Genomic DNA, 10000 nt, shown 5'->3' with positions numbered 1-10000 from the left:
ATCACACACACACACACACACACACACACACACACACACACACACACACACACACACACACACACACACACACACATAAACCCTTCAGCACATTTGCAAAAAAAAACCCTCTACCCCTTTTATTCTTCCCCGCTCTGTTCTTTATCTTCTTGAAACATAGCATAGATAGCAGGATTAGTATGATGTCCTTTTATCCACAGTGAGCCTCGGGTGCTGGAAGAAGCACACAAGGTGTGTCTTTTGCATCTTTATCAGAAGGCTGCTGTGTGTGATACTGTATTTGCCCTGCATAAAATTAAAATAGCTTAATCTGAAAACCTGGAGACTTATTAAACTATCAGTGTAGGAAAATGTAAGTGAAAAGCAATGCATTACACCAGGTTTAAGGTCAAGGCAGTAAGCACACAAACAAGGATGTAGAATATGTGTGTAGCATTAAATTGGTAAATGACCTGTTATTGGCCTCTGATCAGGGTTGTGTCTCCTTACTTGTTTTGCTAGACCCAAGTGCAGCTTTTGACACCATTGATCATACTATCCCCCTTGCTAGACTAGAGAATATTGTTGGAATAAAGGGAACAGCTCTCTCCTGGCTTAGGTCTTATTTGACTGATCGCTATCAGTTTGTTGATGTAAATGGTGAGTTCTCCACAGGTAAAGTTTGGTGTTCTGCAAGGATCTGTCTTAGGTCCACTGCTTTTCTCTTTATATATGCTTCCTCTGGGTGAAATTATACATAAACATGGTATTCACTTCAATTGCAATGCTGATGAAACAGAGTTGTATATTTCAGCAAAGCCAGATGAGAGAGATCAGCTTACAAATGTTGGAGAGTGTGTAAAGGACATTAGACAGTGGATGCTCGATACCTTCCTTCTGCTTAACTCGGATAACACGGAAGTACTTTTACTGGGACCACATGCAGCTAGAATTAAACTTTCCTATTACATAGCAGCTCTGGATGGTCTTTCTGTCTCAGTGTAGAGCAGCCAAAGACCTTGGTGTAATTATTGACCCTAGTCTTATCTTTGAGGCTCAAGTGAATAATATTATCAGGATTGCCTTCTTTCAGCTTAGGAATATTGCTAACATTAGAAATATGAAGTTGTTGCAAGATAAAGAAAAACTAGTTCATGCTTTTGTTACATCTAGATTAGACTACTGTAATGCTTTACTGTCTGGGTGTTAAGCAGAAATAAGCTTCAGTTAGTTCAGAATGCAGCAGCAAGAGTCCTCACTAGATCTAATAAATATGTCCACATCACTCCTGTTTTAAATGTTGCATTGATTATAAAATACTACTACTGACGTATAAAGCACTTAACGGTCTCGCGCCACAGTATCTGATTAATATTCTGTACAAATATGATCCCACACCTACTTAGATGCAGGCTATTTGTTAGTACCTCAAATAGTGAAAACTACAGCAGGGGGCAGATCTTTCTCTTATTAAGACCCACAGTTATTGAACAGCCTTCGAAAACAGTCACTGTTCAAGTCAAGGCTAAAAACTTATTTATTTAGTCAAGTCTTTTATTAGTAGCATTTTCTTATGTAAAGGAGCAGATCTGGAGGGATCATGGGTATTGAGTGTTCAGTGAACTGGGATATTTGTATGCTGTTGTCCCCTGACACTCACACGTCACTCAGGATTTTTGGACGGTGGTGTGGTGGGCCATGTCCTATCCCAGAGATCCCTCATGTCTGTGTTACCTTCTGTCTCTCCCTTTAAGTTATGCTGCCATAGTGAATCTTGCAGAGTCACTTCCTTGACATTGTCCTTAAATAAGTAACCTTATTTTAACAATAAGGATACTTAAAAATCCATATCCTTCTCTACCTGTCACATCTCTTCTCTTCTCTTCTCTTCTCTTCTCTTCTCTCTCTCTCTCTCTCTCTCTCTCTCTCTCTCTCTCTCTCTCTCTCTCTCTCTCTCTCTCTTCTCTCTCTTTCACTCTCTTTCACACTCTTTCTCTCTGACATGCTACTGGTTTTCCAGTGACCACTGTTTCTGCCCCTCTCCTTGGATCTGCCTGCTTTGTCCCGATCTGCCTCTGGATGGTGTTCTCTTTGATTGGAGGCCACAATGTGCTGCTGGGGATGGTTTCTCATCAATGCCCTGGGGATCCTGGGGACTTTGAGAATTGGGCCTAAACTGTAGTTAATGTCAACAGTCTGCTACACTGACTCAGGACTACAGTTTGCATCTAATCACCATCACTGCACACCTAAACATTGTTTATCTGTAATAAATGGACATTCGGTGCAACCCAGATGAGGATAGATTCCCCCTTGTGTCTGGTTTCTCTCAAAGTTTCTTCCTTATGCCATCTCTGGGAGTTTATCCTTGCCACAGTCACCACCGGCTCGCTCAATGGGGCAAACGTACACATAAAGAACAAATAAGATGGTTCTTTATCACCACATTATCTGTTTAAAGCTGCTTTGAGACAATGTTCATTGTTAAAAGCGCTATACAAATAAAAATGAATTGAATAATTCAGGAAGAGGCCCAAAACAATAATAACAGCAATAAAACTAAAATAAATGTTTGGTGATTGAGAACATTACATGAGATTGTTTTTGTATACAAAGCAACATTTTGGACAAGTGAGTAATAAAATTGTTCCCACTATATGAAAAAAGCAGTCCTCTGACGACATGTTCAAAGCGACTCAGAGACTGTACTATTGTCAATAATTCTCTAATAGATGCCAGTCAAACGTGTCACCACAGGACACGCTGTTTTCATGGCAACTCTAAACATAATGCACAGGCTGCATGGCTCTGGACATGTGTATTTATTGCTGTTGGACAATGTAAAGGGGGGGGGGGGGTGTGTGATCTTAAACAGCTTGATCCTCAAACAAAAACTTACATCAAACAAGAGGAAGTATTTGAAACGACACAACAATGTTCTTTCACACATGTCCTCTACGGTGGTATACTCTACTCACATTTGAAGTTCATCACACGGGTGGGCGGGATCAAACAAACTTTCAGCTTCCTGTTGAAAGACAAATTGTTTTATTAGACTTAATCATCGTTAAAATCCAACTGAAACTCTCCTACTTCTGTACATGGAAAAGGGGACTGCTTTACTTTGAGCTCTGTTGAATGGTTAACATTTGCTAAGGACAAAGCTCTCTGTGACAGAAGCCTTCTCTTTAAATGTCACTCGATCCACCATTTCATTCATGCGAAGTCTGCATTTTGAGCTACCGTGTGTCGAGTTAAGAAGCATAATATTTTATTATTTTTAATGAGAGCTGCTAGCTTGGTAAATTGCTATAACTACATTAAATGTCCACTAGAAGATATAGACCAGTGTGTGATGTTAAAACAAAAAGCACTAAATTTGTGTATAAAACAAAAGAACGCTCAGCAAAGTGCAGTGTGACGGCCTGAAGAGATTCAAAGCAAAACCTCATCTAGATCTGAGGAATGAAAGACACTGTTAATTAGTCATAGGGTTCATAGTTATTCTGGTATAAAGTCAATAGCTAATGCTACATTCAGCCATGCTAACAAAATATTAAAGAAGAAGTGGGTTCGTTTTGTGTTTTCAGGACCATTTCTGTAAAAATTGTCCACCGCAGACAATTTTGATAAAATAAATAAATAAATGCAGATTTGCACAGCCATACAGCTTTAGTGTTAATGATGGTAATCGGTTACTATACATACAAGAAGGTCAAACATGTTCATACCACATTAAACATTAATTTTTTATTTAAAATTGTAAATAAACAGATGGTTAAATGGTAGAAATAATGGTAGCAATATTAAAAACATCTTTAATATCTTGATCTTGAACATTCAATATTTAAGAATGCACTTTAAAATGTAAGCAAATATGTGATATTGCTATTAAATACTTTGTACAAAAGCTCAAATTTTCCTTATGCCTACTGCAGCATGTGTTCAGAAGACTATACAATGAATTTGATCTTGAATTTGGACCACAAACTTGTGGAGTCGATGTCATCTCGAGTTCAAAATCATTAAAGCAAAAAGAGGACGTACAAAACACTAAGAAAACCTCACACTCACGTGAATAGTTTCAAGATTCACATTTTCCCATAAGATGTTATTCATAATGCAAATTGTTGTAATAGAAATATAGAAAAATAGAAATGTGTTTACAAAAGTGTATAACAGTATAACAGAAGTGTTTTTACTAGTGCTCTCAGACCTTGGGACCCCACTATAATTTTCTTTCTAATGAAGAGGACTGTACCATGTTTTTTTTCACCCTTTTAAAATGTTTCTTGAGGAAAGAAAAACCTGCACTTACTTTTGTTCACCGAATTCACAGCAGATGTAAGAGAATTATAAAAGTTAATAAGGCTTTTTTTGTCATATATAATGTTTTGCATTGTAACAGTTAAAATAAACCTCAACGTTTGATTGATTTCTTTTAAAACCTGAGCAGCCCACATTATTTAAGAATGCAGAAGATGCAAAATAACAAGGACAATTAATAAAACAGCATCACTGTCTCTTTTCCTTTACTTAGTTGCATTGCAAATAAAAACAAGTGTCATTTATTTTTATTAAAAATTTTAGATAAGATTAGATTAAACTTTATACAAAATTTGTGCCTAGATCATAGGCATAATCTGTATTTGGAAAGCCATGAAGATGCTGTTCTCTCTCTAGCAGGTGAAAAGGAGAGGTCTATCTGCTTAACTGGGTGTGGCTCGACGCGTGTGCACGCCTTCCCATTTTATTCCCTAATCTTCTGTACCTTATTTGAATTGTAAAAGAAACGCTGACACTAATAGATCTCTTTTGTATTTTTCCTCACAATCAATTGTTCTTATTGCATAACCCAAACTCAAACTACCGGTATTAATTCACATTTAACCAAAATACTTGCCGCTATATTATTCCTAGCATTTACACAAACAATGTATTTGTGTACATGTGTGTGTTTTTGTGTAAAAGAGAGAGAAAAAGAATGAGAAAGAATGTGAGAGAGAGAGAGAGAGAGAGAGAGAGAGAGAGAGAGAGAGAGAGAGAGAGAGAGAGAGAGAGAAAGAATGAAAGAGAGAGAGGGAGAGAGAGAGAGAAGGAGGCATTTGTATTGCAGATTAAACAATCCGTTTTTTTTTTTTACAAAACAATTGTTTTAAACCAACTTCATTCATATTCATGTCATAATTCAAAATGCCACAGGTTTACTGCCGTGATCGATTATTCATACAAGACAAACAAACACATACACACAAAAAGAAAAAAAAGAAGAAGAAGGAGAAGGCTGAAAACAGTGAGAGGAGTGAGGTGGGTGCACTGGTAAATATTGTTTGATTAGAAGTACACATGACCATATAAAAGATCAGCCTAACTAACATAAATGGTATCCTTGTGTGTCTATATGTCTGTGAGGTAGAGAGAGAGAAAGAGAGAGAGAGAGAGAGAGAGAGAGAGAGAGAGAGAGAGAGAGAGAGAGAGAGATAAACAAACCAGTGATCATATAAATCATTCCAGAAACTTAATTAGGTCATTGATTCAAAATAATAAGGAGAACATAATGCGCAGAATAAATGAATCAGGGAGACTCTGGTGGCAGGGTGCATAGACTGCCTCCTGTTTGCTACAGCTAAGGTAACTAATCTTAATTTACAGTCAGGAGAGTAAGGGCCATGTGCCTCCAATCAGGATTTAAGTGAACACACACACACACACACACACACACACACACACACACACACACACACACACACACACACACACACACACACCCCTATACAAACACAGTAAAGCAGGATCTCTTTCTTGTTCAAAGGTTTATATTGGATCGAAAAGAGGAGATTAAACAGAAAGGAAAAGCGATTAGCCAGCAAAATAAATTCATTTGCCTGATTAGTCGTTTAATGTGAACACATTAAATGTCACTCCCAGTTTTCACTTGTCTTTATTCAGTGATGTGAGGTGAGGTACATCTTAAAGGGAAATGCAAGATGTTGAGATGTTCTCTTGTGCATTTGTTTGGTTGTGTGTGTGAATTTAAGAGTAGGCTTAACCTGAACTTTTAAGTAACACAGTATCTGTATACATATTATGTTTGTGATTGAAAATGCACTTCCTAAAGAAATGTAAAACAATTGTTCATTAATTTCAATAGTTTTTATATAGTTATTTATTATATTTTAAATAAAAAGAAATTAGGTATTAAAGTATATATTAAACATATACAGAAGGGCAAAAAAATCAAACAGTGGCACACACACATATATAGACATATACAGTATACAAATATGCAGATATACAGACAGAGCGTGGAACAGAACCCTTCTCTTGAGTTAATTGTTCCCATTGTTTTTTTTTTTTTTTTTTAGCAGTGAATGAGATTGAAAACAAAGACATTAAGCCTAAAGGCGACATTGTGCACAACTGGTTGTATGCTACTACTGTACGTTTATTCTAATAGAAGTAATGAAGCTGAAGTGATTTGCTCACAATGATGCAGTGACACTCACATGCTGCTACACTTCACATTACTGCAGCAGGCATCCTAATGCTGGCGTTCTTCTGCACCAATGTGTTTATTGTCACTTCTTATAATCTATTACGAATGCACAGCTATTTTTAAAAGTGAATATTATTATGTATGTTAATCGTGTTGGGTTGATGATTAACATAATTAATAAAACCTGTTTATATGTTGTTTGCATTCTTAAGTTTTGGAAATCCATCAAATATAAGTTTTTATTATATATTTAACTTATTATATATATATATATTTAGATTTGTACAGATTGGCCAGGCAGGGGGACCAAGCTGGGAAGGATGTGCTGCAAGTCAAATCAGTTAAGGATAAAGATGAAAATGTGTTGACTAGTGAGGAGAGTGTGTTGAGAAGATGGAGGGAGTATTTTGAGCAGCTGATGAATGAGGAAAATGAGAGAGAGAAGGTCGGATGGTGTGAAGATGGTTGAGCAGGAAGTGGATAGGATTATTAAAGAGGAAGTGAGAGCAGCTATTAATAGGATGAAGAGTGGAAAGTCGGTTGGACCAGATGACATATTGGTAGAAGCGTGGAGATGTTTAGGAGAGATGGCAGTGGAGTTTTTAACCAGGTTGTTCAACAAGATTTTGGAAGGTAAGAGGATGGTTGAGGATTGGAGAAGGAGTGTGCTGGTACCGATCTTTAAGAATAAGGGAGATGTGCAGACCTGCAGTAACTACAGGGGAATAAAGTTGATCAGTCACACCATGAAGTTATGGGAAAGAGTAGTGGAAGCCAGGCTGAGAGAAGAGGTGACCATCTGTGAGCAACAGTATGGTTTCATGCCGAGGAAGAGCACCACAGATGCCTTATTTGCTTTGAAAATGTTGATGGAGAAGTATAGAGAAGGTCAGAAGGAGTTGCATTGTGTATTTGTGGATTTAGAGAAAGCGGACGACAGGGTGCCGAGAGAGGAGTTGTGGTATTGTATGAGGAAGTCAGGTGTGTCAGAGAAGTATGTGAGGGTGGTGCAGGACATGTATGAGGACAGTGTGACAGCAGTGAAGTGTGCAGTAGGAATGACAGACTGGTTCAGGGTGGAGGTTGGACTGCATCAAGGATGCAGCTCTGAGCCCTTTCCTTTTTGCAGTTGTGATGGACAGGTTGATGGACGAGGTCAGACAAAAGTCTCAGTGGATTATGATGTTTGCAGATGATATTGTTTTTTGTGGTAAGAGTAGGGAGCAAGTTGAGAAGAGTCTTGAGAGGTGGAGGTACTCGCTGGAGAGAAGAGAAATTAAAGTCAGTAGGAGTAAGTACGTGTGTGTAAATGAGATGGCAGTGGAGGGGTGCAGTTGCAGAGAGAAGAGGTACAGAAGGTGAGGAGTTCAGGTACCTGGGATTAACAGTGCAAAGTAATGGCAATTTAGATGGTTTGTATGGATATAGAGTATATAGGTAGGGAAATTCTTCTTTTTCGGCTGCTCTCTCTCTCTCTCTCTCTCTCTCTCTCTCTCTCTCTATATATATATATATATATATATATATATATATATATATATATATATATATATATATATATAAAACTTATTTATTATATAACTTCAAATCAAATTATTATAATTATTTTTAGTTTTTGTTTCACAGATGAAGAAAAATAATAATAGGTCTTATATCAGCCAATTCACAGACCATTTTTCATTGCCTGTCCTTACTTTCGAATTTAATTTATTGCCAATAAATTAAATTATTGCCACCTATTATGTACTAGTTATATCACACCCAAGTTAGAGTTCTTCTCAACCACACCTACCAGCTGGTGGGAGGCAAATACTCACTTTCTTCAAAATACACAAAGCCCCAAGCTGCTGCTAGTACAATGTCACATTACACCTGAACACACTTGGAGGAAAGTGCTAACTGTCATGTTCACAGACATACACTATCAGCTAACATCCTCTAATTGACCACCCAGACAGCACAGACAATTATGCTCTCTTGAACTCTTAAGGATTAGACAAAAACAGTCCTGTGAGTTTTCTCAGCTTACACAAATACATTTGCGGCATTTAGCAGACACCCTTATCCAGAGCGACGTACAAAAGTGCTTTGAGTACAAATACACAAATAGAGCTCATATGGGCATAGTGAAAAGTGATGGCCCAGTGGACCAAGCTTCAGTTCTATAATTCAATTGATGAATTGTCATCGTCATCATCATCATCATCATCATCATCATCATCATCATCATCATCATCATCATCATCATCATCATCATCATCTCGCTCTCTATCTCTGTTTCTCCAGCCTGACTTGCTCTGGACATGGTAATTTTCTCAAAGAGATTTAAATGTATTTAATATGCACTTAAATAAATCACATTACCCAAGTTTTGACATAATGTGATACTGATTATTTATTATACTTAACAGAAGAACAAGTGCCTATGCCACCTATTTGTTTCATGAAGCTTTATTTAGCTAAAAAAAAAATAACGAGGAGTAACTGCTAGGTTACACATATGATTCACAAGCATGATGATTCTCAACTGTAGAAGATCTGAAAAAAGATTTAATACTTACTAACCAGTTAGGGGTTTAGATTTATATCAACAGCATAGCAAGTACGTTGAGGAGCGTGTTAAACCTCCTCATCGTACTTGTAAAATTGTGAAGAGTCTAAACACAACAACAAGCTCAATCATTACCAGTAAACACAGTCAATGCTAATATTTAAGTACATTGATACACACACATATTGTATGGATAAAGGGGTCCTAAATGAGAAGAATTTTGGTACCAACATCAGATAGCATTTTTGTTTAAAAAATATGCACTGCAATACTTTTATTAACTGGATTTTATTACACAAGTGATACTTTCTGTCAGGTTCCCCCACATTTCTCCAGTGTTTAGGCTGCATTTGCAGGTGTCTATGAATAAGGTTTTTAGAGTAAGCAAAATAAAAGGGAATGATTGTGATGGACAGAATCATTTTTTATCAAAGAGTCATTATCTCATATTATTTCTATTCCAGACGTTTATAAGATGTAGGAGATGTAGGAGATGAAGGATAAGTGTAGGAGATGAAAGTTAGGGTTACTAGAGTTACTATGACGGGTAAAGGGAGAGAGGGAGCTGATATGATGGAAAGGAGAAATGTAGATTTGTTGTGTATTCAGGAGACCAAGTGGAAAGGGGGTAAGGCCAGGAACATTGGAGGTGGGTTTAAACTGTTCTTTCATGGTGTGGATGGAAAGAGAAATGGTGTAGGGCTGATTCTGAAGAAAGAGTGTAGTAAGAGTGTAGTGGAGGTGAAGAGAGTTTCTGATAGGGTGATGAAGCTAGAAGTTGAAGGGGTGATCATAAATGTCATCAGTGCTTATGCTCCTCAAGTGGGCTGGAGGTGAAGGAAAAAGTGAGTTAGATGAAGTGGTAGAAGGTGTACCTAGGAATGAAAGATTGGTGATTGGGGCAAACTTTAATGGAGGTGAAGGGAACAGAGGTGATTAGGAGGTGATGGGTGGTATGGCTTTAAAGAGAGGAA

The 10000-nt window shown here is 37.4% G+C and overlaps 1 protein-coding gene across 5 annotated transcripts in view; it reads right to left on the bottom strand.

Annotated features, from left to right (window-relative positions):
- Positions 1-10000, bottom strand: part of dlgap4b (discs, large homolog-associated protein 4b) — a 106803-nt gene that overhangs the window by 37344 nt on the left and 59459 nt on the right. For all 5 annotated transcript variants that reach the window (XM_083528024.1, XM_083528022.1, XM_083528023.1 and 2 more), the window contains exon 2: positions 2958-3007. The gene's annotated coding sequence lies outside the window, so the exon portion shown is untranslated. The remainder of the gene's footprint in view (positions 1-2957; positions 3008-10000) is intronic.

Source organism: Silurus aristotelis, assembly GCF_946808225.1.
Source record: "Silurus aristotelis genome assembly, chromosome: 2".
NCBI lineage: Eukaryota > Metazoa > Chordata > Actinopteri > Siluriformes > Siluridae > Silurus > Silurus aristotelis.
The sequence above is the reverse complement of the archived record's forward strand: the minus strand, read 5'-3'. Positions and strand labels throughout refer to the sequence as shown.